The sequence below is a fragment of the Mercenaria mercenaria genome, chromosome 1, assembly GCF_021730395.1.
Source record: "Mercenaria mercenaria strain notata chromosome 1, MADL_Memer_1, whole genome shotgun sequence".
NCBI lineage: Eukaryota > Metazoa > Mollusca > Bivalvia > Venerida > Veneridae > Mercenaria > Mercenaria mercenaria.
Genome location: NC_069361.1, coordinates 93118356 through 93145572, shown reverse-complemented (window position 1 = coordinate 93145572; position 27217 = coordinate 93118356). Strand labels below are relative to the sequence as shown.

At 35.1% G+C, this 27217-nt stretch overlaps 3 protein-coding genes across 4 annotated transcripts in view; all 3 read left to right on the top strand.

Moving 5' to 3' along the window:
* LOC123530255 (calpain-B-like) overlaps nucleotides 1-27217 on the top strand; it is a 242053-nt gene that overhangs the window by 23111 nt on the left and 191725 nt on the right. The window lies entirely within an intron of this gene.
* LOC123530206 (uncharacterized) overlaps nucleotides 1-27217 on the top strand; it is a 273691-nt gene that overhangs the window by 129299 nt on the left and 117175 nt on the right. The gene's annotated exons all lie outside the window — the stretch shown is intronic.
* The window catches only part of LOC123530163 (uncharacterized), a 50662-nt gene continuing 43397 nt past the window's right edge, over nucleotides 19953-27217 (top strand). Inside the window, exon 1 of the mRNA XM_053517595.1 lies at nucleotides 19953-20067. The gene's annotated coding sequence lies outside the window, so the exon portion shown is untranslated. The remainder of the gene's footprint in view (nucleotides 20068-27217) is intronic.

The window sequence follows — 27217 nt, the reverse complement described above, 5'->3', positions numbered from 1 at the left end:
AGGATGCCACTGGGGGCCATCAAGCGTTTATTGAACGCAGCTCTTTGTTTGACTTGGAAATTGGTTCAGTTTTCATACAAGTCCATGTTTTGTCAAAATTATTTGACATGTGGCTTTGAAACTTTGAATACTTGTTTATCATCATGATTTTGATCTGTAGGCAGGAGTACATAACTCTGTCAACTATTTTTGCTGAATTATGGCCCTTTTTGGACTTGGAAATTGGTTTAGTTTTCATACAAATCAACGTTTTGTCAATGCTAATTGACATGTGGCTTTGAAACTTTTAACTCCTGTTTATCACCATGATTTCCATCTGTAGGCTAGAGTACATAAATCTGTCAACTATTTTGTCTGAATTATGGCCCTTTTTGGACTTGGAAATCAGTGAAGTTTTTTGTACCAGTCTGTTATGCCTAACCTGTTTGTCATATGGCTTTGAAACTTCGACCACTTGTTTACCTCTGTAGTCTACTTACCTAGGACAAGGACTTGAGCTTGGTTATGGCCCTTTTCTTGACATAAAAAGGTTAGTTAGGTTTCACATACCATTCAGTATTTTGTCTATCAACTGTTTGATATATGGCTTTGACACTTTGAACACTTGCTTACCAACATGGTCGCACATTGCATTATAATGCAAAACTTATCCAAATCCACAAATGCAGGTATATGATTGTTTGTCTTATCTGTTCCTTTTTTTTTTTGTCAGAAAATCTCAGGTAATATTTTGACCCTATACTTCTATCAATGCTTCTTATAGTCAAGCACGCTGTCAACAGAAAGCTCTTGTTACCAATTTGGATTTAAGTTATGACAACAATAAGATTAAAATGTTGGCAGTCTGTTTTAAGAAAAATTTCTACTATCACTGTCAGAGTCTAAAGAAGTTCGGAAGATATCCTTTGTCAGTCTGTACAAATTAATACAAAATCTTCTGTAAAACTTGAAACAATTAAGGCTAATTTTGATATCTAATATCAGTTGCTATTTGTTTAAAAAAATGAAATTTTAATATTCATCTGGAGGTATTGTCCCTTAAAATCTTGAATGTTTTTCTGAACAGTAGAACTAGGATAATATTGATAGAAATATATAAAAGCATCGCAGTATAAGCAGTTTTCAAATTTCTATTACAGGTTTTCTGTAATGCAGACTAAAATGATAAAAATTTAAATAACAGGTTTTCTATGTCCCTCATTTCCTTTGTCAGAGATATATGGAATTTAGCTTACACACTTTCTTTAGGTGTTATTGATAAATTATTACACAAGAATTATTTTTTTTAGATGATATTCGTGTAAGATTTTATGAAGAGAGAGATGGTCAGCTGGTGTGGGAAGGCTTTGGAGATTTTGGACAGAATGATGTCCATAGACAAGTGAGTGAAAATATGAATTTTGGGTCCTCACTGGTTGAGTGTTGAAGGCTGCTTGCTCCGTACCGCGGTGTGTACGAAACCTCACTTTATTAATATGGTGTAGAATTCTTTCATATGAGGAAGCCGTCTAGCTGACTTATGGAAATCAAAGAGGCACCTGATGTCTTCCTACACCATTAAAAGCTAGAAAGTCGCCATATGACCAAGTATTGTGTTGGTGATATTATACCGAACAAAAAAAAGAAAATGAGTATTTATAAACTGCATGAACAAGAGTCACAAAGTTGAATTGTGAGACTCTTTCTTAGTACCTTGTATCATCATGCATCAAACACTGATATGCCTGTAATCTGTGGTATCATAGCACTGTAGCTCAGAACTATCAAGCAATTTTTATTGACAGTTGCATTAAGTCTCATGGTTCTCCCCGCCCGTGCCTGAAATAATGCCTGAAAAAGCAACAAAAACAAGACTTGAAGTTTTGGAATTAGATAAAATAATAACAAATGATATGCACAATCTTTGAAACTTGAAATTTAGAAATCTACATCTAGAATGCATGTTTGCAATGTTTAATTTAAAAGGAAGACACTTTTGCATATTTTGTAGAGTTCAATGTCAGTCAGTTAACCAGATTTAGCACATGACTGACAAGTTTTCTGCTTGAGCTAGACATGCATAAGAAGTTATTAACTTCATTATTTCAGGTGACTCATTATCAGTATGCCTCTTTACTGCTTACAGGGTTAGGATTGGATCACAAGGGTCATTTTTAGCTCGACTATTCGAAGAATAAGTAGAGCTATCCTACTCACCATGGCATCGGTGTCGGCGTCGGCGTCACACCTTGGTTAAGTTTTTCGTACCAGTCCACATTTTGACAATCTCTTTTGAGATAAAGCTTTGAAACTTTCAACACTTGTTTACCATCATCATGGCCAGTTATAGGCAAGAGCACATAACTCCATCAAGGATTTTGGCTGAATTATGGCCCCTTTTGACTTAGAAATCATGGTTAAGTTTTTCGTACCAATTCATATTTTGACAAAGTCTTTTAAGATAAAGCTTTGAAACTTTCAACTCTTGTTTACCATCACCATGGCCAGTTATAGGCAAGAGTACATAACTCCATCAGGGATTTTGGCTGAATTATGGCCCCTTTCGACTTAGAAATCTTGGTTAAGTTTTTCGTACCAGTTCATATTTAAGACAAAGTCTTTTGAGATAAAGCTTTGAAACTTTCAACACTTGTTTACCATCACCATGTCCAGTTATAGGCAAGAGCACATAACTCCATCAAGGATTTTGGCTGAATTATGACCCCTTTTGACTTAGAAATCTTGGTTAAGTTTTTCGTACTAGTTCATATTTTGACAAAGTGTTTTGAGATAAAGCTTTGAAACTTCCAATACCTGTTTACCATCACCATGTCCAGTTATAGGCAAGAGTACATAATTCCATCAAGGATTTTGGCTGAATTATGACCCCTTTTGACTTAGAAATCTTGGTTAAGTTTTTCGTACCAGTTCATATTTTTTGTAAACTGTTTGACATATGGCTTTGAAACTTTTATCACTTGTTTAGTATAATAGTCTTTATCTGTAGGAAAGAGAACATAACTCTGTCATCTATTTTGGCTGAATTATGGCCCTTTTTGGACTTTGAAATTGGTTCTGTTTTCTTGCAAGTCCATGTTTTGTCAAAACTATTTGAGATATGGCTTTTAAACTTAGAACACTTGTTTATCATTATGATTTCCATCTGTAGGCAAGAGTACATAACTATTTTTACTGAGTTATGGCCCTTTTTGGACTTTGAAATTGGCTCAAATATTGCCATTTAGTGCGAGACTTATCGAAATCAAAGTAATACAGGAACATTGTTTGTCTAATCTATTTATTTCTTTTGTCTGAATATCCGTGGAAATATTTTGACCCCATTCTTCAATCAATTCTTCGAATGGTCGAGCGCGCTGTCATCAGATATATATATATATATATTATTAGTTTAAAAGGCTATTGAATTTAATTTTTGGTTATTTCAGTTTGCAATTGTATTCAAGACACCACCGTATCATGACCAGTATCTGACACAACCAGTGGAGGTTCTGATGCAGATTCAGAGGTCCTCCGACCATGAAGGCTCAGACTCAATTGCCTTTACCTACCAGCCAGAAGATCCAGGTACACGCTCCTGATTTCTAGCTTTTAAAACAAAAAGTAATATTTTTGATTTATTATCATGTAAACAAGTTTTATCACGTGTGACAGGCAGACAGAGCCTCACATTTTATTATTTCATTCAGTTCCCTTAATCAGTCAATATGCAAAGACACTTGTGTAAGTGCCTTTATTTACATTTCAGAGAATTGTTATTAAATTTTAGTGGGAGTGTTATGAATGGCTGTTGATTATTTAACTGTGAGGCTGAGGATTCAGAACAAAAGATGGATGATAACCATCCACTTAATCATAGCAGGATTTTTTTCTATTTTTAGCTTGACTTTTCGAAGAAAAAGCAGGGCTGTTGCATGTGCCCCAGCGTCAGCATCACCGTTGGTTAAAGTTTTTGATAAAGTCAAATATCTCTGTTACTAGCAAAGCTTTTGACTTGAAACTTAACAAAGTTATTAACTATCAAAATCTACACCAGGAGAAACAATCCCCATACATAACTCTTGTTTGAATTTTGATAGTCTAAGAGTTATTCCCCTTTTTAACTAAGAATTTTTGGTTAAAGTTTTGGATAAAGTCAAATATCTCTGTTACTATCAAAGCTTTTGACTTGAAACCTAAAGTAGTTATTTACTATCAAAGTCTATACCAGGAGAAACAACCCCATAACTCTGACTGAATTTTGACAGAGTTATGCCCCTTTTTATACGCCCGTTTGAAAAACGGGACGTATTATGGGAACGCCCCTGGCGGGCGGGTTGGCGGGCGGGCGGGCGGGCGGCGTCCACAGACCTTGTCCGGAGCATTATCTTCTACATGCATGAAGGGATTTTGATGAAACTTGGCACAGTTGTTCACCATCATGAGACGGAGTGTCATGCGCAAGAACCAGGTCCCTAGGTCTAAGGTCAAGGTCACACTTAGAGGTCAAAGGTCAAATTCAAGAATGACTTTGTCCGGACCATATCTTCTTCATGCATAGAGGGATTTTGATGAAAGTTGGCACAATTGTTCATCATCATGAGAAGGAGTGTCATGCGCAAGAACCAGGTCCCTAGGTCTAAGGTCATGGTCACACTTAGAGGTCAAAGGATACAAGAATGAAAACTTTGTCCGGAGCATTTCTTCTTCATGCATAGAGGGATTTTGATATAACTTGGCACAAATGTTCACCACCATGAGGCGGAGTGTCATGCGCAAGAACCAGGTCTCTAGGTCTAAGGTCAAGGTCACACTTAGAGGTCAAAGGATACAAGAATGAAAACCTTGTCCGGAGCATTTCTTCTTCATGCATAGAGGGATTTTGATATAACTTGGCACAAATGTTCACCACCACGAGACGTAGTGTCATGCGCAAGAACCAGGTCCCTAGGTCTAAGGTCAAGGTCACACTTAGAGGCCAAAGGTCAGATACAAGAATGACTTTGTCCGAAGCATTTCTTCTTCATGCATGGAGGGATTTTGATGTAACTTGACACAATTATACACCATCATGAGACGAAGTGTCATGCGCAGTTCCCTTCTTTCGAGTTACTTCCCTTTGTTGTTACTATAAATAGCTTATATTGTAACTTTTTCATTACTAGTCGTAGGGAAAAATTGAGACCACTTTTCTGTAGTACAACATGCATGCTACATCCAATTTTGAGGTGTATTTTGACCAGTCTCTACCTGGTAAAGATTTTTGTGAGGACTTACAATTTTTTTTTTTTTTTTTTTTTTTTTTTAAGATTAACTTCCCTTAGTTGTTACTATAAATAACTTATATTGTAACTTTTTTATAATTGACCGTAGGGAAAAACCAAGACCACTTTTCTGTGGTACAACATAGATGTTACTTTCCAATTTTAGGTGTATTTTAAGGTATCTCTACCTGGTAAGGAGTTTTTTTGTGGACTTAGAAAAACAAAACACTTAGTTATTACTAAACAACCACAAAATTAAAATTCCATTTGCAAATACAGGTGCTAGAGTAAAGAAATTTGCTGTGACGGGCGTATATTGTGACATTCTTGCACTCTTGTTAACTTATCTTTTTTTTTTTGTTAAAGTTTTTGATAAAGTCAAATATCTCTGTTACTGTAAAGCTTTTGACTTTAAACTTAAAATATTTATTTACTATCAAAGTCTTCACTAGAAGACACACTCCCCATAACTCTGATTTGAATTTTGAAAGAGTTATTCCCCTTTTTAACTTGAAATTAAAGTTTTATGAAGTTTTTACTGGCAAAGTTCTAATTCAGAGTCGAGCACTGAGAAAAGTCGAGTGTGCTGTCTTACTGACAGCTCTTGTTAAGGGATCAAAGTTTTTATTACAATTTAGGAAACATACATTAATGTAAAAAAATAGCATTTAGTAATATATTTAGTTACTGATTTATCATACATTAATTTCACAGATCCAGACAGAATTTTAGAAAAGCGAAAAAGGAAGGCTGCCAGCTTAAACTTCCTAACAAATCCTGGTAAGGTTTTCTTTTTTACATATTCTGAAAAGAAAATATTTATATGTGAAATGTTGTGTGGGTTGCATGTAACAACTAGCTGATAGACTGAGATGTCTTCATCTTAGTATCTATTAAACATTGTTAATAAAGAATTGTGTAATATTAAAGAGTGTTTTACATAGGTGCATAATTTGATAGTCTATTATCCTTCCTGCTATATCCTCTGCATATATGAAAAAAATACCTGTTTATGTTTTCTTTGTAATTTTATGATAGCAAAAAGATCAGTTATTTTCATTGCAAATATTTCATTGCAAATATATATGGACTGTTCAATGAGTGACCAAACAAATAAAATTGAGATAACAAAATATTCATGAAGAAAATTCTTTTGTCTTTCAAATCCAAAAATCTAAAGTAATAATATTCATTGTTGCAAGAGCTACAATGATTTTAATTAGCTCACTGACAGCATTTTGAGACTTGATGTTAAAATCGTCATGAAAGCACTGTTAGCAGTATGACATCGACGTGCATGGCGAGTCTTTTTTTCAGGTCATTAAAGCAACAAATTTTGCATAACACTTTCTAAACATCATATGTTTGAATATTTAGGAATAATTTAAAATGATTTTATTGAAAAATAACTGAACTATATATTTATGGTTTCATCACGGGCCTTTTATCTACACACCTCAATATTTTCATGAGGCATGGTAGCTTTGGAATATATGTTGTCATGACAACACAAATGACATTTATTTGTAAAATATGGTAGAATTTGATTTCTATTAGATGACTGTATTACAATGTACCTGATTCTAGTTTCAGCATGAACATAAGAAAAACAATGATTTTCCAGCATTATAAACTACTTATTATGCCACTATGGTTTTCTCATGGAATGGCCCATATAAATTTGTACAAAGTCATTCTTTAAATGACATCTTATCAAGAATATATTCATTTTTCTTACATTATTTCAGTCCTGGAACAAGTAACTATGTTTTATTAACACAGTGATTTATAGCAGTGATTAATAGCAGTCATTGGGTGGTGTAAATATAATTCTAATATGTTTGCCTTTGTTAAAATACTTTTACGCTATAATGATGTTACGTTAACGTGCGGTGACGTTAAAGTTTTTGTTGCGACAAAGAAAGAGCGCTTCTATATTTTATCTACTTGTTTAGATTAAAGGCATATTAGAATCGAAATCATTTATAGGAAAATGGTGTTTTAACACTATTTATACACTTGGGCAGTGATACATCGTACAAATAATTTGCCCTTGTGATATTATTACGCCCGACATATAACTGCCCATCGTGCATAAATAGTGATAAAACACTCTTTTGCTATAAATTATTTCTTAATTCTAGCAGGACCAAGTAGAATGTTGACATTGTACGCAAATGTGAACATCTATTACAGGTGACAGTAATAGTCCAATTACCCAGGAGACTTTGAAACAGAGGTTGAAATTGAAGGCCACAAGAACTACAGGAAGAAGTGTGAAACACGAGAATGTTTCCGTGAAAGAAGAAGGTATGTTTTATATTTATTCACTCTCAGTTGCATAATTTATGATAACTTTCAAGTATTGTTTTAAGATGACATAAAAAACTTAATCTTTTCATAGCAGGTTTATAATGGATATATATACTAAACATTGAATACCAAATTGATTTGCTTTAGATATAAGTCAGATTGTGAGAAGTAAGTCTTTTTCTTAAACTGTTTTACTATGCCTTATTTATAGACATATACCTGTATTTGTGTATTAGTCTTTCTCATTTGTCTTTTAAAAATTTTGTCACCATCAAAAACAAAAAATAACTTTACAGTGAGTATTTCCTTACTAAATGGCAAACTTTTATATAATTTGATTTTTGTTTTTTCCAACATCAGTGAGAAGCCCGGAGGTTCCACAATATTCCTTCCAAAATATTGGATCACAGAAACCCCGCCACAAATTCAATTCTTATACATCACATGTTGGTAAATATTTTCATCCTAGCTTACTTCTTAAACTAGGGGTGTAGTCAACATCTGCGAGATGTCTATCCGGGGAAATTTTAAATAATAGTCACGAAGAGTTTGTCAATTTACATTGACAACCCGATCTCCAAGTCCAGTTTTGATAAAATCGGTATATCAGTTTTGCTAGTTTTACTTAATAAAGTTCTTTTTTAATGTAAAGAAGTAGAACTGCTAGTGGGATTGAGGGGGTAGGTCCTTCTTGAAGACATGTGTAGGAAACAAGCCGTAAAACCTTTATCAGTTTAATGTGTTGGTAAAAGAAGCATCCTGTATGTATATAACTTTAACAAAACTTACTATCAGGTAAAACTCATAGTAGGTACATCAGAATACCATACATATAATAAACACATAAATCTCTTATTTTGACAAATGACAATATAGGTTAAAACATATAGTTGTGTGTAGTGACACCTTGCTGTTATTAAACATAATACTTCAGACATATATTTGAAATATATGTAAACTTACATATGCATCAAAAGTATAAAATTACACAGTATATATGTACACAACAAAACACGACTGCCACACATATATGGGGCAAAACTAAACAAACAGTCAAGTTTGTTGGTGTTCAGTCAATGGCGAAGTTGCATTTTCGGACGAAATCAAGACTTACTTTATGACCACAATGTATCTTTTGTATGATGGTGTTCCTCACCAATATGGTCATGGACTTTGGTCTATGTTTAAATCTGCCCCGAAAACAACCACCCATTTTGTTACACCCTTGGTTAAATTCAGCAATTATGGCACTCAAACATAAAGGGTTGAAACAGAGTATGGCTGCAGCCAACGATATCATGTCAAGGAAAAGTCGTTTTGAAGTCCCTTTGGAAAAAAAGGCATTAAAATCTGTTGGAAAGGCAACAGCACTATCATTGGGAGATCTTTGATCAACAGTATAAAAGTCTCGTAAGCAGTCTTCATCTATACCGCGTCGAGGAAGGACATTGAGACGTACATAGTCACAGAAATTCTAGGTCTCTTGATATTTTTGATTAAGATTATGCAACACGGTCCTTGCGAGTGTAGCAAAATTGAACTTGATGTTTCTGCTGTACCTCCAACCATGACAGTCATGCATGATGGACAATGAAAGGACATTACTCGATTGCGGCTTTGAATAATGAATGTATTATTCCTAAACAAACAGAAAAAATAACTGATTTGAATCAATCCTTTTTTTGTACATCAAATTCAAAATGTTCAAAGCTGATGGAACAGATCTGGAGGCTGCCACTGAAACTCCTGTCTGTGGGCAATAATATTTCCTTTTTCCAACTGTTTGTTCAGTAGCATTGATCTGTATTTGAACATAAAAACTGTTTTCGAGCAACTATACCTACCGAGCATTCATTGAAAATCTCCTGGCATACAACAAAGAGTACAGGCACACAAATACGAGCTCTTTAACTTTTGGATATAGATGCAAGATAACACATTAGGTGGATCTAGATGGATGGAAACGTTAAAAACACTTATTGCCAAAAGCAAATAATGTGAACTCATTCGAAGATTACATTTGGATTTATTTTTACAAGACAAATACGAAATTGAAATACGTCTGAAGTTGAACAGGGCCTCCAACGGGCACCGCCGAAGGAAAAGTTGATATTCAGCTAGTGGGATTCGACGTAAGAACAGTTGAGTTACTGCCTGTGGTTCCCAACGATTTGAATCAGGTCTTTACTCAGCATGAAGATTCTAATACAAAGGGGCGGTGAAAACATTTACGATCCCGATGGACAGAGATCTAAAATTGATGATCACTTAATTGTTTCTTGGAAATTTCCTAACGAATCATCATTGGTATGGTGAGGAATGCAGATACGAATGGATATCCCGGCACTCATCCATTTGATTTCAAACATTTCAACTTTTCTAAACTAGAAGTCAGCCTCGATGGTAAAACCATTTACAGCAAAGCATTCCAACCAGATTCTAAAAATGGAGAATGTATGCGATCCTACACTCTACTGGGAGGCAGGTGTTTTTGGGCTCAATCAGTCTATTGGATTGACCTTGACAGAATATGAAAATGGCTACACTCTCTGGGGATTTGATCTAACCGCAGATCAAGGTTGCAAAGAAGGTCAATTTCACCATGTAAAAAAGGGAAACCTGAGGATAGACTGAGAATAGAGGACACGTGATAGTGTTTGCAGGATTTGACAATGAAATTAAAATCAAAGGGCCGAGAGAAATCATTACAGATTATTAAACATAGCTGGTCATTCCTTTGCCATAAAACTCGGAAGATGCTGAAAACGTGAAAACGTGAAGTATTACGAACCAGTATTCTCAAGGAAACTACAGAGTATGCGAGACAATGTCTTTTCAACATTTTTTTAGTCATATAAACGACGGTGTCTGCTTGTAGCAGTAAGCATAATGTCCAACTTTATAGTGCTGCCACACTGGAATATCACGCCGTAGATACGTGACATGATACCCAACTCAGTCACATTATATTGACACCGGGCTCACCAGTCCTAGCACTATCCTCTTAATGCTGAGCGCAAATAGAGGAAGCTTTTAGTACCATTACTAAGTCTTTGGTATGACACGGCCAGGGATCGAACCCACGACATCCCGCTCTCCAAGCGGGCGCTTAACCACTAGGCTACCAAGACGGTGACGCGGGAGAGAGGGGTGGGTGTATGGGCAGAACGAGTGAAAGACGCCTTTATACTGGATAAATCGTTTATAATTTTATATTGTTACGCTTAATAGAGAAGTGTGCCCCAGGATCACATACAAAGGCAGAAATCCTGTCTTGTTTAAGCATACATAGTGCACACACATGAATCAAGTGAACCTGGGCCGATCTACGGATCGCGGGGTCGTGATTTTCGATCCTCGGGCGGGCCGTATGTTCTCCGTGACGAGTTGATAAAAGACATTATGTCTGAAATCATCCGTCCTCTATCTCTGATTCATGTGGGGAAGTTGGCAGTTATTTGCAGGGAACAGGTTTGTACTGGTACAGAATCAAGGAACACTGGTTAAGTTAACTGCCCGCCGTTACATACTAGTAACTGGAATACTGTTGAAAATGAAGTTAAACCCAACACAAAGAACCTTGAGAAGATTGGGTGGCTGTTTTCTTTAGAGAAAATTCGGCAATCTACTTTGACATTTATCGATTACCACCCTTAGAAGAAGCTGGACAACAATACCAAATGCTGGACTATAAACAAAATACGACTTCAAAGTCGGAACAGTGCTACGTGTGGTGTTTCCTGCATATTTGCTTTGGATGCTTTAAGCTACAGTCACACATACGGATCTGTCCGTGCGTTGAGGTACGGTGCGGATTGGACTGGTCTGTGGGGGGATAAGTACGGAGCAGTACGTCTTACTACGGGAAAAATGGCGAGAAACGGGGAACAAACAAAACAATACAGGACGCGAATAAGTACGGATAACTACGGGGTACTACGTTGAATTACGTTTTACTGCGTCTGGCTACTTGCCCAGCGCTTGGACAGGTCTACGTTGAACTACGCTTAAGTACGGACAGCCTCGGTTAACTACGTTCAGCTACGGCAATGTGCGTTTCAGTACGGATAACTACGTTTAAGTAAGTTTAACTCCGGATGAATAAGTTTCAACTTAGTTGGACTAAAGTCACGCTCAAATGGCTACGGATCGCTCAAACTTTTGTGCATGTTCAAAAATTGGAGAAACTTGCACGTTTTGGATAAGTGTTGGTACGGATTGATACGGATTACTACTTTGAGGTACGGCTCAGGTACGGATCGATGCGGATAACTTTCTATCCGTGGCTAGACGTAGCTATCCGCGCCGTATGTGTGACTGGGGTATTAGGCAGTGGATGTGATTTAGAGACTCTTCTGACCATCAAATTTCGTTTAAAGCAGAAATATTCATGATATTGGCATCTCAATGACAAAGACGTTAGAACTTGGTTTTAACAAACATATGGACACTTGCAAAAGCTAGATCACTAGCTAAACATGAACATTGTAGGAGTTATCTAAGAGTTGGCTTTGTTTAAGCTGTATGTGTTAAACCGTGTTTATTAGTCCCCTACTGTTTGAAAACCAGTTTCGGGGACTATAGGAATGCGCTTTTCCGCGCCCACAAAATGATGTTTGTGTGGCTATAGAACAATGGATAACTGTAAATTCTTTTGTTTCATTCCGTTATGTGGCTATAAATTTCTCTTATGTGGCTAAAAGAACAATAGAGAGAACACTGGGGTAACCACACAAACCAAGTTTGTGGGAACGTCCGTCATTCCGTCCGTCCGCAATTTTGTGTCCGGTCCATAACTCTGTCATCCATGAAGGGATTTTGATATTACTTGGCACAAATGCTCCCCATAATAAGACGACGTGTCATGTACAAATCACGGACCCCTACCTTAAAGGTCAAGGTCACAATTGGAGGTCAAAGGTCAACAGGGCGTTTTCCTGTCCGGTCCAAAACTCTGCCATTCATAAAGGGATATTAATATTACTTGGCACAAATGCTCCCAATGATTAGACAATGTGTCATGCGCAAAAGCTGGACCCCAAGCTCAAAGGTCAAGATCACAGTTCGAGGTCAAATGTTGATAGTTTTTTTTCTGTCCGGTCCAGAACTCATCCATCAAGGGATTTTAATGTTACTTGCCATAAATGTTCCCCATGATGAGACGACGTGTCATGCGCAACACCCAGAACCCTAGCTTAAAAGTCAAAGTCACACTTTGAGATCAAAGGTCAATGGGACTTTTTCCTGTCTGGTCTATAACTTTGTCATACAAAACAGGATTTAAATATCAGTTTGCACAAATAATCCCCTGGATGAGACAATGTGTCGTGCGCAACACCCGAGCCCTTAGCTCCAAGGTCAAGGTCACACTTGGAAGTCAAATGCCAAAAGGTTTTTTTTCCTGTCCAGTCTGTAACTCAACACTCCTTAAAGTTATTTTAATATTACTTGGTACAAATGTTCATCACCATGAGACAGAGTGTCATGCGCAAGAACCTGGTCCCTAGGTCTAAGGGCAAGGTCACACATAGAGGCCAAAGGTCAGATACAAGAATGACTTTGTTCGGAGCATTTCTTCTTCATGCATGGAGGGATTTTGATGTTCACCACCGTGAGGCACCCTTGCTTTTAGAATAACGTCCCTTTGTTGTTACTATAAATAGATTATATTGTAACTTGTCGTAGGGAAAAATCGAACCATTTTCTGTGGTACAACATGTATGTTACATCCAATTTTTAGAAGCATTTTGACCTGTTTCTACCTGGTAAGGAGTTTCTTGTGGACTTATATTATATAGATTTTTTTTTCTTTTTTTAAGGATTAATTTCCCTTTGTTGTTACTATAAATAACTTACGACACCTTTTTTGATAATCGGCCAAATATATGCCATATGAAAACAACTGTAGCTTTTTACATATATAAATTTTAATCCAAATGTTTTGTTATAACATACTGTATATATATAGTATAATATTGTTTATACATCATTGACAGATATATGTTCATTATGTTCTACAGCAGTAGAGAAAATTAGATGCCTTCCAGTAGGGGACTTTGTATTGCATGGCAATACTTTATTCACTTGTTTGTATCCTTAATGTTGTTGTTATAACACTTGTTCAAACAAGAAATATCTTTAAAAAAGATGGTCGGCGTGATGTAACTGAAGCACAGGTTATAATTATATGGGCAGAAACCTGTATTTTAAATCTTTTGGCAATGTTGAAAGGGGCCTCTGTGAAGTTTTGTATAAATGAGGACAGTAGTTCTGAAGAAGACTGTGTTTAGAAATTGTGGAGGGACACACGACGGACACCAAACAATCACAAAAGCTCACTTTGAGCCTTTGGTGCTTAAAAGATGGTAACAGTAAGCAAACAATATTGAAATACGTTCTATACTTTATTTTCTGGAATTGTTGGAAGCAACATGAACCCTTACCCTACTTCAGCTTATTATCAAATTTGTCTATCATTCAGAATATGTACAGTACTGTTTTCACCGGAAAGATTAATCTAAAATTTAGAGTCTAAAATTTAACAGTATCGGACATGTTGTTGCAGGTTAGTAATGACTTGCACTGGTTAGAAAGTATTGCTGTAATGCAGGGTAAGAGTTAATGACTGTATAAAACAAATAACCTTTTTGTGAAAACAAAACTTAAGGAAAGGAAACTTAACAAAACAGAAATAACTTAACAAGAAAACTTAACAAAACAGAAATATGTCCAAATGAACAGATGAATATTTGGTTACGCACACCTGTTCAAGTGGTACGCATATAACCCGATGGTGCTGTACTTATAGAGGTTATAGATGACGAACGCGTTGTCATTTCAATCAGTGTCACACATGACTCAGGGTGAAGCATTTTCAGCCTTTCCTCCAATCAGCGCCACTCTTACAAAATCTCTCATTATGGCTGAAAATACCGAGAATACCTTACCAAGCAATCCGATTGGTACATTATTCAGGCGGCATAAGGTCATACGAGGTCATAAAATCGTGCTTAATACGGCACGCCGAAAAAAAAAGTGTGCACACGATATTCTTGTTTTGTTATTTTTTCCCTAGTTTGGGTTAGTAGTGAGGTCCCTTAAACTCCCCCTAAAGACCAGAGGTCCTGGGTTTTTTTCAAACCATGTTGATGTGGGTCCTCCATGTAAGATCAGATCTCACTGGCTAGTAGATGGTTCTTTATCCGGTCCGTGCAATCTCCATATAGGAAATTACACTGACAAAAATAAAACTCCAATAAAATACCATGATCCGTCTCGTAATCTATTTTCAGTAACATGATCATAATACCATACTTTACTGGTAAAATTATGGCATCGTCCTAGAAGGTGATTTGGTACCGTCCACGAAGGTGATCTTGCACCTCACGGATGATGGTCTGGTACTGGTTGATTAGCATCAAAGAAGTATAAAATATAAAGAAGTATAAAATACACAGAATGGCAACTGGCTGTAATCTCGCGTGATCTCGCGTCCGAGCGTGATTCGGCGTTATCTTAGCGAAGCGAGCATGGAGTTGCAATATGTACCTTTAAAACTACATGTAAAATACATGTTAGCTTTTTAAACAACATTTGTTTAATATGAAATAGTCTTAAGCACAAAATACACGTTTCTTACTTTCAAAAAAGCATGGTCATACGGTGATAATTAATAATTGACAGTGTCATATCTTTCGCATACAAAATGGCGCGTGGAGAACTTCCGGTAACAAGATCTCGTTTGCAGCCGCGGGATGTTGGCGAGATTTGCTCTATCTGCCTTTCAAGTTGCCGATCTATTTATTTTTATAACTTTTTATAACTCTTTGTTAGCATGTACTGTCCTGGATTATGACAAGCAAGAAAAGTCGAAATTATGTGACATGAATTAAAATTGAAATAACAGTAGCAAAATATATTAAAAATATAGAAACAATTAACAAAAATAAGTCAAACATTAATATTAAAATATATGTAATGTTTCTTAAAAAGAGTCTTCAAAGAGTCCGCCGAAGTTGACTAAAATGACATAAAAATAATACTAGAGAAAAAATCTGGCCCTCATTTGGGCTTGAACTCGCATCTCACGGCCTGTAATCATTACGCTCTACCAGTTGCGCCAGCGCTATAGGTTATAATGCAGTAATTCAGTCAAAAATGTGCTTCCGTGGTGTAGAAATAGATCCTATTTTTTCCATTTTTCGCGCAATTGCGCGTAAATCGGGGGCCAAATGGGCATTATTTCACCCGTGGAATGAATTTTACATAAAATAGGACACTTTTCATGCTATTATTCACATGTTTTCGAGTTGTTTACTTGAAAACGAAAGTAGGGTTTTTATTCTGCGGACCGCTTTCTGAAATGCGGCAATATGAGGGTAGATTTTTGATTTTTTTAGCCAGGTATGGACCGAATATCGATATAACCCAATTGAAAAAGTGTTTCATTCCGTCACAGCTCAACTATACCAGTATAATTCTATTTCGAGGTCAGCGATGTTTTTGTACTTTAAATAATGGAAGGAAGTGTCATTCAATTGCCGCTATAAAGCAAGTAGCCTGGGAAGCCGTTGATAATATTTGTGCTTTGTCAGAAGATATCATACCTAATATTCATACATAAATATCCCACTTAATTTGTGCTAATTAGCATTCATCGAGGTTTTGATATTATCAATTTGCAGGTAGAAAAAAACAAGGGGCAGGACGTGAAGTGGTTGCACACTTGGTTCAAGCGAGCGAAATGGTTGCAAACTTACAAAATGGCGGATTTTTTTCTGAAATCATCGCGTGTTCGCTTGATTTTTTATCAGGTAAGTGAGTTTCTATGGTATTTTGAACTCTATGGATATGTGCATGCATCAGTTCTATGTCTACGTCACACTCGGTTTTGCGTTTCAGCGTTGTAGATTTCGAATTCTCGAAGTTATTGAAGTTATAAAATGGTCATGTCCATGTTTTGATATTTGAATTGCGTCGTTTCTTGCCGTTTTTTTACATTCTAATGATCAAACTAGTCTGTTTTGTGGCTCTTAAACGAGACAAAACAACTAATTGTGAAAAATTCTATAAACGTTTGGCTCTGCGTGTTTTCGGGAAAGTGCTGTACCCAAATAAATCTTGTTCAAGCTAGTTTTTGTTGCAAACTTGTACTTCAAGCAATTTCTGTTGCAAACTTTTTCTGGAAAAATAGTGTCAGAGAATGTTTATTGTGCAACTGGTTGAAGAGGCAAATCATAAATTTCCTCAAAGTTGCAGCAGATAGCGCGAAATTTCATAATTCTATTTCTAATCACGTATAACGACGTTTGGGCACAAAACAGAGACTTATTTTTAGCTTTTTGTGATTTTGGAAGATCAGTGAAATAATATTGTCAATGTTTTGCTATGGTGTGCACTAGCCTTGTGTGTATCTTGCCCAAGAAATTACTTAATGCAAACCGTGTAATCTGACAAGTTCTCTTCTCAATTCTTAGTCCCAGTTCTAAGTTTCCATCTCTATTGACCTGTATTTATAACTGACAAAAAATTGGTTATAGATATTTTACATAAAAGAAATATTATAATCGAACTAATATGTAGCAAACTTGTGTTTTAATTTCAATCGATCTGAAATCTACAGTATTGTATTTCCTTGTTCAATTTATTTTTCAGGCAAAAACGCAAGACTGAGACAGCGATGGGAATTCTCCTCTGGAATGTGGTATTTGCGAAAAGAAATTCCGTTCACGGTTTGTGCTTCAACGTCATTTGTCGTCACATGAAACAACAAACTACCAGGATACATGATTTGTTCATAAAAACTGTTTTTCGTAAAATATTAGTACATGTTTTGATAGAAGAAAAAACAACAGCACATTTATATACAATAGTGATGTAATAACATAATGACATAAATGCATACGTTATGTTTCATTTCTAGATTAAATGTACAAAAATATATCCCAGTCTTAAGATATGATTATGATGTAAAATGTTTTGAACTCATTAGAAGTTAGAGTAGTTGTTTATCCACCTGCGCAATCTTGTGTCGATATAACATGATCATAATACGAAACAAGGCTATTGAGTGTTGGTGATAAGATACATGTAAAATACCCCTTTACGGACATGCGGCATAGTTCATATTTTGTTTCTGAAACATAAATCGTCGTCTTTGAATATCTTATAAGTCATACTACTGTGTATCAAAACAATAAATAATTCGATACTAACACTAACACACATGGACGCTGTACAATGGGAGTAAACCTGGGCTAAAATGTTTAACTCATCTATGTTACAGTGTAACATCTGCTGAAACATGAATGTAGTTCCCATAATTTAATCACGTGCTTAATTTTGTCGTTTAAAGTTTCTGATTGGAAAATTGAATCCAAATAGTATCCAAAAAGATGTAATCTTGGACACAAGCAACCACATTAAGGCAAAATTGAAAACAGTAGAGTTGGCATTTAAATTTGTGGTGGCAATCAACAGAAAACATCATAATTATGTTTGTTCATTTTCAGAAAAGACGGATTTAATCGCAGCCGAACATTTTCTTGTTATAGTTTTATCAATTTCAATCCACTGTATACAGCGTAACTGTTGCGCTGTATTTTACTTTGTGAGTTCGCTCAAAATATAGTCTTAGTGGACTCGTCAACTCTGTAATGTGACTTAACTGGTCGAACACCTCATGGTATATCATTCAATTTTCTTAATGTTCCATACTTTGGTACGCTTCCTTTCCTTCGGTTAAACTCGTGATCACTGCAATAAAAAGTAACACTGGTAATTTGTGTAATATATTGCAATGTAATGCAAAATTAATATAATATAGAGAACTGAACATACAACATTATACACTGTTGCACTATAATATTACGCAAAAAATGTATCTGACTTTAGGTTACTAAAATTGTTGGTTCAGAATAGGAATAGAAAATAAGAATAGGCTTACAAAAGTTTATAAATTGCCTTTGATACCAATAACACTTACCTAACGGTTAACGGTTATTTCTGATATACGTGTTAGCGTAGTTTGTTCAACTAATGAAGATTCATGGTCATGCTCTCGGGTCATAATAGCGTCTGATGTTCATAGCATCTAGACCTGAAAAGATCTGAAAGAAAACAACTGCATGTTAAAGTCGTTGTCTGTATAGTGTGTATAGCTGGACAAGATCCAAAAGACAAAATGTACCTATAGACAATGTCTCCGAAAGTTTAGTTTTATTTCTGCTTGCAATCTAGACAGCTGAATCTATAAACAGGGAAGATGTTAAAATTATGTAGGAACACTAACCATAATCCTACCAGGTTTCATGAAAACATGATAAGGTTTTTTTATCAACAGTTATATTAAAATATCAAAGGGCCATTTGATGCTATAAAAATGTACGACCCTTTACAGAAAAGAAATGTACACGAGTTGCACAATAAACATTCTCTGATAGTTGGACACCATTTTTTCAGAAAAAGTTTGCAACAGAAATTGCTTGAAGTACAAGTTTGCAACAAAAAAGAGCTTGAACAAGATTTATTAGGGTATAGCACTGTCCCGAAAACATGCAGAGCCAAACGTTTACAGAATTCTTCACAATCTGTTGTTTTGTCTCGTTTAAGGGCCACAAAACAGGCTAGTTTGATCATAAGAATGTAAAAAACGGCAAGAAACGACGCAATTCAAATATCAAAACATGGACATGACCATTTTATAACTTCGAAAATTCGAAATCTACAACGCTGAAACGCAAAACCGAGTGTGACGTAGACATAGAACTGGCGCATGCACATATCCATAGAGTTCAAAATACCATAGAAACCCACTTACCTGATAAAAAAACAAGCGAACACGCGATGATTTCAGAAAATATCCGCCATTTTGTAAGTTTGCAACCATTTCGCTCGCTTGAATCAAGTGTGCAACCACTTCACGTCCTGTCCCTTGAAAAAAGTAAGAAATTGTCAGACTGGATTCCCAGGCTATAAAGCAAGGTAAATCATGCTGGTTTCCCTAATCGCCATTGAAATTTCAACTTAGATAAAGGATTGTTATATTTCTCGTTTGCGACATAACAGTGTGGGTTATCTTATCTACCCGTTATCTGTGAAAAAGTTTTGAAATACTTACATTTTCATATTCAAATATCTTTTTTAAATGAATAACCGTTTTAGATGACATTTAATTTTAATAGCGGCGTAATGGTGTTCAAATTTTTTGCTTGTTTATAACCTTTCCATTGATCAAATATTGATATAATTTGTGTTTTAAGAAAGTTTAGGCCGTTAGAAAAACATCAGTGTTTACAATCGGATCAGTTCTAAAAATAGAAGACACAACGTATTTGTGTACAAACACGATCTCTCCTATAGATAAAATAACAATTAAATGACTGTCAACTTATATCATACATGTATCGTCACGGATATTGAATCTTTATACTTTTCACTTCCACTCCTTATTTTCACAAAATGTCTACAATGCCAACAGGAAATTAAATATGCAAGAAATAAAGACGTGATCTCGGTAAGTGTAACATTTTATTTTCTTACCTTTACCAGTTTTTACTGATATTTGATATTTAAGGATCATGTAAACACCTTTTGAGACCACCCCTCGGGTAAAATTATATATATATAAACTTATTAGAATTGTTCAGAAGGGGTAGAAAATACTTTCTGTAAAGGTCACCTTGTTCGGTAACATGTATTATGTCTTGCAACACATGTACATCAATTGTCCACAATCTATTTGTAGAAAAATATTAAATTGCTTTTTCATTTTTTTTTTATAAATTTGTTTCTGTTGTGTGTCTAACATATTTACCTAGGCACTGTAAACTGTCTAATATATATTTTTTTAAATATTGCAGTTTTTCGTCATTTTGACAACTCTACTTTCACTTTCATTTTGCAACTTATGTATTTTTTTAAATGTACATTGTAACACTTTCAACTCCCAGAGTACCTGGAGAAATATGTTAGACATATGGGGCGCCGTTTTACTATTTTCTAGGCATTTTTTTAAATCAAGAAATGATTTCTTGATATCAAAAATTCGATTTTTTTAATATCAGGAATTCATTTTTTGATATCAAGAAATGCTGTCTATTTTTTTTTATCAAAAAATCGACTTTTTGATATCAGGAAATGAATTTTTGATATCAAAAAATCGATTTCTTGATATCAGGAATTCGATTTCTTGATATCAGAAAATCATTTCTTGATATCAAAAAATTAGTTATATTTTTTCATATCAGGAAATCAGATTCTTGATATCAAGAAATCATTTCTTGATATCTAGAAATAAGGACTATTTTTTGATATCAAGAATTCGATTTCTGGATATCAAGAAATCATTTTTTGATATCAAGAATTCGATTTCTTGATATCAAAAAATGGCCAGTATTTTTTGATATCAAAAATTCCCGCTATTCTAAAAATAGACATGCAATTAGGGATAACCCCTAATTAATTCGTTTAGTGCGAGGTATGGAACGCCTACTCCCTAGACTGTCTTGACATTATGATTATCAGTTTGTCATGTGCTTTTTCCAATATATTCGGTACAAATCGTAATCTTTCTTGTAAATAAAGCAGTTTGTTATGTAGATTTACTAGTTTGTCCGGTACATTTTTTAGTTTATGTTGTGCATTCACTAGTTTGTGCTGTACAATTAATAGTTCGTCGTGTGCATTTTCCAATATATTTGGTAGACAAAACTGTTTGTTATGTACAGTTACTAGTTTGTCCGGTACATTTATTAGTTTGTGATGTCCATACATTAGTTTGTGCTGTCCAATTAATAGTTTGTTATGTGCTTTTCCCAATATGATCGGTACAAACCATAATTTGTTATGTAGATAAAACAGTTTGTTATGTACATTTACTAGTTTGTCCGGTACATTACTTAATTTGGGTTGTGCATTCGCCAGTTTGTGCTGTCCAATTGATTGCTTAAAAATATCCGATTTCATGTGAAATTACACAACGTGTACCCTTACAATTTTTGTCTTTACAAGTGGATTCTCATACATACAACAAATATACTACTTATGTTAAATAAGTTCTTTTCGGCAGTTATCTATTTTCGGAAACTTTTGAAAAGATAATTAATACATATCTGTTTATTAAAACATAACAAACTGCTTTATCTACAAGACAAGTTATGATTTGTACCGAAAATATTGGGAAAAGCACAAAACGAACTATTAATTGGACAGCACAAACTAGTAAATGCACAACACTAACTAAGAAATGTACCGGACAAACCAGTTAATGTACATAACAAACTGTTTTATCTACACAACAAATTATTAATTAGTACCGAACATATTAAGAAAAGCACATGACACACTATCTGTTGGACAGCACAAACTAGTGAATGCACAACACAAACTAAGAAACTTACTGGACAAACTAGTAAATGTACATAACAAATTGTTTAATCTACAAGACAAATTATAATTTGTACCGAATATATTGGAAAATGCACATGACGAACTATCAATTGTACAGCACAAACTGGTGAATGCACAACACAAAGCAAGAGATGTACCGGACAAACTAGTAAATGTACATAACAAATTGTTTTATCTACAAGAAAGATTATAATTTGTACCGAATATATTGGGAAATGCACATGATGAAGTAATAACCATCATGTCAAGACAGTCTAGGCGTTCCATAGCGGGGATTATACAATTCTATATGATCCTGTTCAATCCATCTTTATTTAGATCGGGAAGTGCCGAGTTTTTTATATAAAAAAATAGGCTTGATTTCTTGATATCAAGAAGTCGATTTTTTGATATCAGAAAATCATTTATTGATATCAAGAATTCGATTTCTTGATATCAAGAAATAACACGATTTTTTGATATCAAAAATTCATTTCCTGATATCAAAAAATGGACAGCATTTCTTGATATCAGAAAATGAGTTCCTGATATCAAAAAATTGAATTTTTGATATCAGAAAATCGATTTCTTGATATCAGAAAATAAATTCTTGATATCAAGAAATCGATTTTCTAATATCAAGAAATGTGACTGAATTTTTGATATCAAGAAATGATTTTCTGATATCAAGAAATGGAATTCTTGATATCAATAAATCGAATTTTTGATATCAAAAAAAGCCTATTAAATAGTAAAACGGCACCCCATATAGACACACAATCTACATATCTTCTGCAAAATAGAACATGAACAGTCAAAGTACATGTGATATAGGACAAAATGTAATGTTCAATAAAATAGAACCTGTCTTGAACGTTCTTTCTGCTTATTATGAATAGTTAGGTATATTGTCAGATTGTATATGATAAACCAAGGAATATGTGGCGTGAAAAACTAAAACAAAAATTCACCCGAGGGGCGGTTTCAAGACTTGACAAGAACCTTAACCTTTACATGCTAAAATACAATACTGAAATGGTCAGTTCCGTCATTCAATTTGGGCAGTACCACTTATTATTTGAAGGGGTGTTCACTGAAAATTTACTGACTGAATAGCGAACAGTGCAAACCATGATCAGTCTGCACGGATGTGCAGGCTGATCTTGGTCTGCACTGGTCGCAAAGGCAGAATCACTTGCCGCCAGCAGGCTAAAGGTTAAAGAATATTCATTTGATGTAATGAGTATCTGCGTACTATTGAAAGTTTATAGGAATACTGCTCAAGTTCTTTCATTCCTACAGACAGTAAATATGTGAAAAGTTAAAAGCCTCATACATTTACTGACAAGATAAAGAAACACGGCATTATTTTTGTTACATAATTTTAATTTGTTTGGCATTGTTAGAAATGTATATGTACTCTGACCGACAAATACAACCAACCGAAACTCGTACGATTTTATTCAGTCTATTGTTCTTTTTCTCAAAAATTATAAGAGCTACAGCTTTGAAACTTTGCACACTTCTTTATCATTATAAAATGACTACATAGGCCGAGCATGATAAATATGATTTGCATTTTGTCAGAATTGTGGCTATTTTTATGCCCCCGAAGGGAGGCATATAGTTTTTGAACCGTCTGTCGGTCTGTCAGTCTGTCCGTCTGTCGGTCTGTCCGCAATTTTCGTGTCCGATCCATATCTTTGTCATCCATGGATGGATTTTCAAATAACTTGGCATGAATGTGTACCACAGTAAGACGACGTGTCCGCGCAAGACCAGGTCCGTAGCTCAAAGGTCAAGGTCACACTTAGACTTTAAAGGTCATTTTTCATGATAGTGCATTGATGGGCGTGTCCGGTCCATATCTTTGTCATCCATGGATGGATTTTCAAATAACTTGGCATGAATGTGTACCACAGTAAGACGACGTGTCGCGCGCAAGACCCAGGTCCGTAGCTCAAAGGTCAAGGTCACACTTAGACGTTAAAGGTCATTTTTCATGATAGTGCATTGATGGGCGTGTCCGGTCCATATCTTTGTCATCCATGGATGGATTTTCAAGTAACTAAGCACGAATGTGTGGCACAGTAAGACGACTTGTCGCGCGCAAGACCCAGGTCTGTAGCTAAAAGGTCAAGGTCACACTTAGACGTTAAAGGTCATATTTCATGATAGTGCAGATGGACGTGTCCGGTCCATATCTTTGTCATTCATGCATGGATTTTAAAATAACTACGCATGAATGTGTGGCACAGTAAGACGACATGTCGCCCGCAAGACCCAGGTCCGTAGGTCAAAGGTCCTAAACTCTAACATCGGCCATAACTATTCATTCAAAGTGCCATAGGGGGCATGTGTCATCCTATGGAGACAGCTCTTGTTGTACTATGAAAATTTGAGTTTCTTGGTTAAAATTTTTGTATAGGTCCAAGTTCCCAAAACCTATAAGAGCTACAGCTTTGAAACTTTGCAAACTTCCATATCATCATTAGATGATTAAGTAGACTAAGATCCAAAACTCCAAATCCACTTCAGTTTCTATTTTGTGGCGGGCACAATTCACGATGTTTGTGTGGTCTACGCTTCCAGGAAATCCGTTACCTTTCAATTTTTGAGAAGAAAATAAAATAGCTAAATTCAAACATTTTGTCTTCTTAATATTTAAATAAGAAACAGGTTGACCAAAATCATAGCTTCTAATGATGACCACTGTCATATAGAATAAGCAAAACGGTTCCAAATCTGCTATTACTTTACGAGTATATAGGAATTATATGACTGATATCTAAAAATAAATAAGGTACCGAGGGGTAGGCAAGTACAAGTTATGTTCAGGGACAAATTAATGGGCTTTGGGGACATAATTCTCCAGGAAAAGTTTGAATTGAATTGTAGAAAAGTTATGGTGAATACTAACGTGTATTTGGAGATATAATCTCACCAGTTTTGAAATTATTAATACGATGAAAATCGTGTGCAGGACTGAGCCTTTTGGTCTAATAGGTTGCTACGCTAATGACTACCCTATACACGTGTAGGGTTAATAAATTCGATATAACTTCGCTAAAATTTTGCTTTTAGGTCAGAGTGCATATATCTATCTAGACATAATGCATGATAAAAAGAGTCTTTTCTAAGATAAGTGAGAAAGGGAGAAGAAGCCAAAATATTACAGTTTTAGGTCGGTATTATGGCACGCGAATTGCACAATTAATCCAAGAACCTATGTTCTATAGTAAGCACCTAAGGTTCTCACTTCAGATCACAAGTTTTTCAGAGAACATAGGTTCTCAGAATATTTGTGCAAATGGCCAAAACTTGTGTTTTCAGTCGGGATCATAAGTTTTTGATTAACGGACGTTCTGTCGCTGTTGTAATCAAACCGAGTGCATAAGTTTTTATTGGCTGATAGGGCATGACACATTCTCGGCGCCCTGGTTTCAATGTGCTAATTTTTATGAGAGACGGAGTTTCGATTAGCTGATCAAGTATCGATTTATTGAATGATGGGAGTTAATATTATTTTTCGGAAAGTGTAATAAAGACACATCGGTGGCGAGGAGAAATAAACACAAACACACGCACATAAAACGGTTGTCAACCTTTGAAGAAAAGTGAAATATATACATGTAATCGATGAAATAAAACATGATATGTTGAAGTTTTAATGTTGTCTACAAGTTCAAAGATATATAACAGTTATAAGAACAGCAAACAATAATGGTGTAGAGGTCTTACAACACAACACAACACAACACACAACACAACAAAACACAATACGCCTTACGGTAATGTTGTCTACAAGTTCAAAGATATATAACAGTTATAACAACAGCAAACAATAATGGTGTAGAGGGCTTCCGAGGGATCTACTTTCCAGATTTTATTTACTTCACAACAGCGGGTGTTAAGTGCTGTGTGGCGGCCGTAAAAAGTCGCCCCGACTTCATCTCAGTGTTGTTATATTTTCTGGTCCTTCGGGATCATTGATTTCAACTCATTTAGATTTGAAGATTGAATACTGCTTAAGCCGGTGCTAGGGGGCGTGGGTAGTGTTGCTTTTTCCATTACTGCCCATGAACAGACTCAATCAAACCGAGTCTGCAATTTTCACTATTTGCTTTGTTCTCGGTGCTTCCGAGGGATCTACTTTCCAGATTTTATTTACAATACAATACAATACATGTATTGAAGGGGAAAGTTGTTTTACATTTTTAATATAATTAACTAATTTAACTAATGTACGATCACTATAGTATATCTGTGATATAAATATCTTTTATGAATATGATATTTCAGTATTGTTTGTGATAATAGTCTCATTTTAAATTCTAATCATAGAATGGCCGTGTACATTTTATTTTTATGTATATTTAATGATTTTTACCATTCACTAAAATAAAGAATAAAATCTTTATCCTTTATTGCAAAGACCAACATGTTAAGATGCAGGTTTTCTGCTAAAAATTAACAAATACATATGTTCACTCATAAAGTTTCATGAAAAAACATTTTGTATAAAACTAAGAGCCCCTCCTCCCACAACTCTGACAGTTACCCATCGATTATAACGATTTTATATAATATTCTTTTGTAATTTTCTAAGTATTGTTTTTACAAACACGAGTTCTTATAAGACGCTCTCAAGCTATCAGCGAGCTCTATTTCAAGTTTACAATACTTAAAATATAGCTGAAATTTTAATTTTATTTTATTGAAAAGGAAGTCGGACATTATGCTAAGGATTTTGCCCTAAGTTCAATGCTTTTTCTTGACTTCAATAGCTGATAGTTTTATATAATGGCTTCATATACTGATAAATAAGTTCTATTCCTATCAAACTGTCACAAAAAATAATTTTATTTCTTATTCGTTTTCTTGAAATTCGAACAGTTAGTAACTAAGGGTCATATTTTTGAAAAAGATTTAGATGTGTTTTTCTAGTTAAAATAAGCATTGGAATTTAACGTATGTCTACTATGAAATATTTTAACACAATAAATAAACTTATACCATGCAGATTATCAGTTTTATTGACATTTTTAAAAATAAATGAAAAGGAAAAAATAAAAGTCGAACAAAACTTTTGGTCCCATAACTGTACTTCAGTTATTTCCACCCGAGAACTTGTGATCTGAAGTGAGAACCTAGACCTGAGTTTGTTAGATCTGATGACCATCTTTGAAAGAATTGGTTAATAAGCATTTGTTTAATATTAATTGCTATATTTTTAGCTCACCTGTCACGAAGTGACAAGGTGAGCTATTGTGACC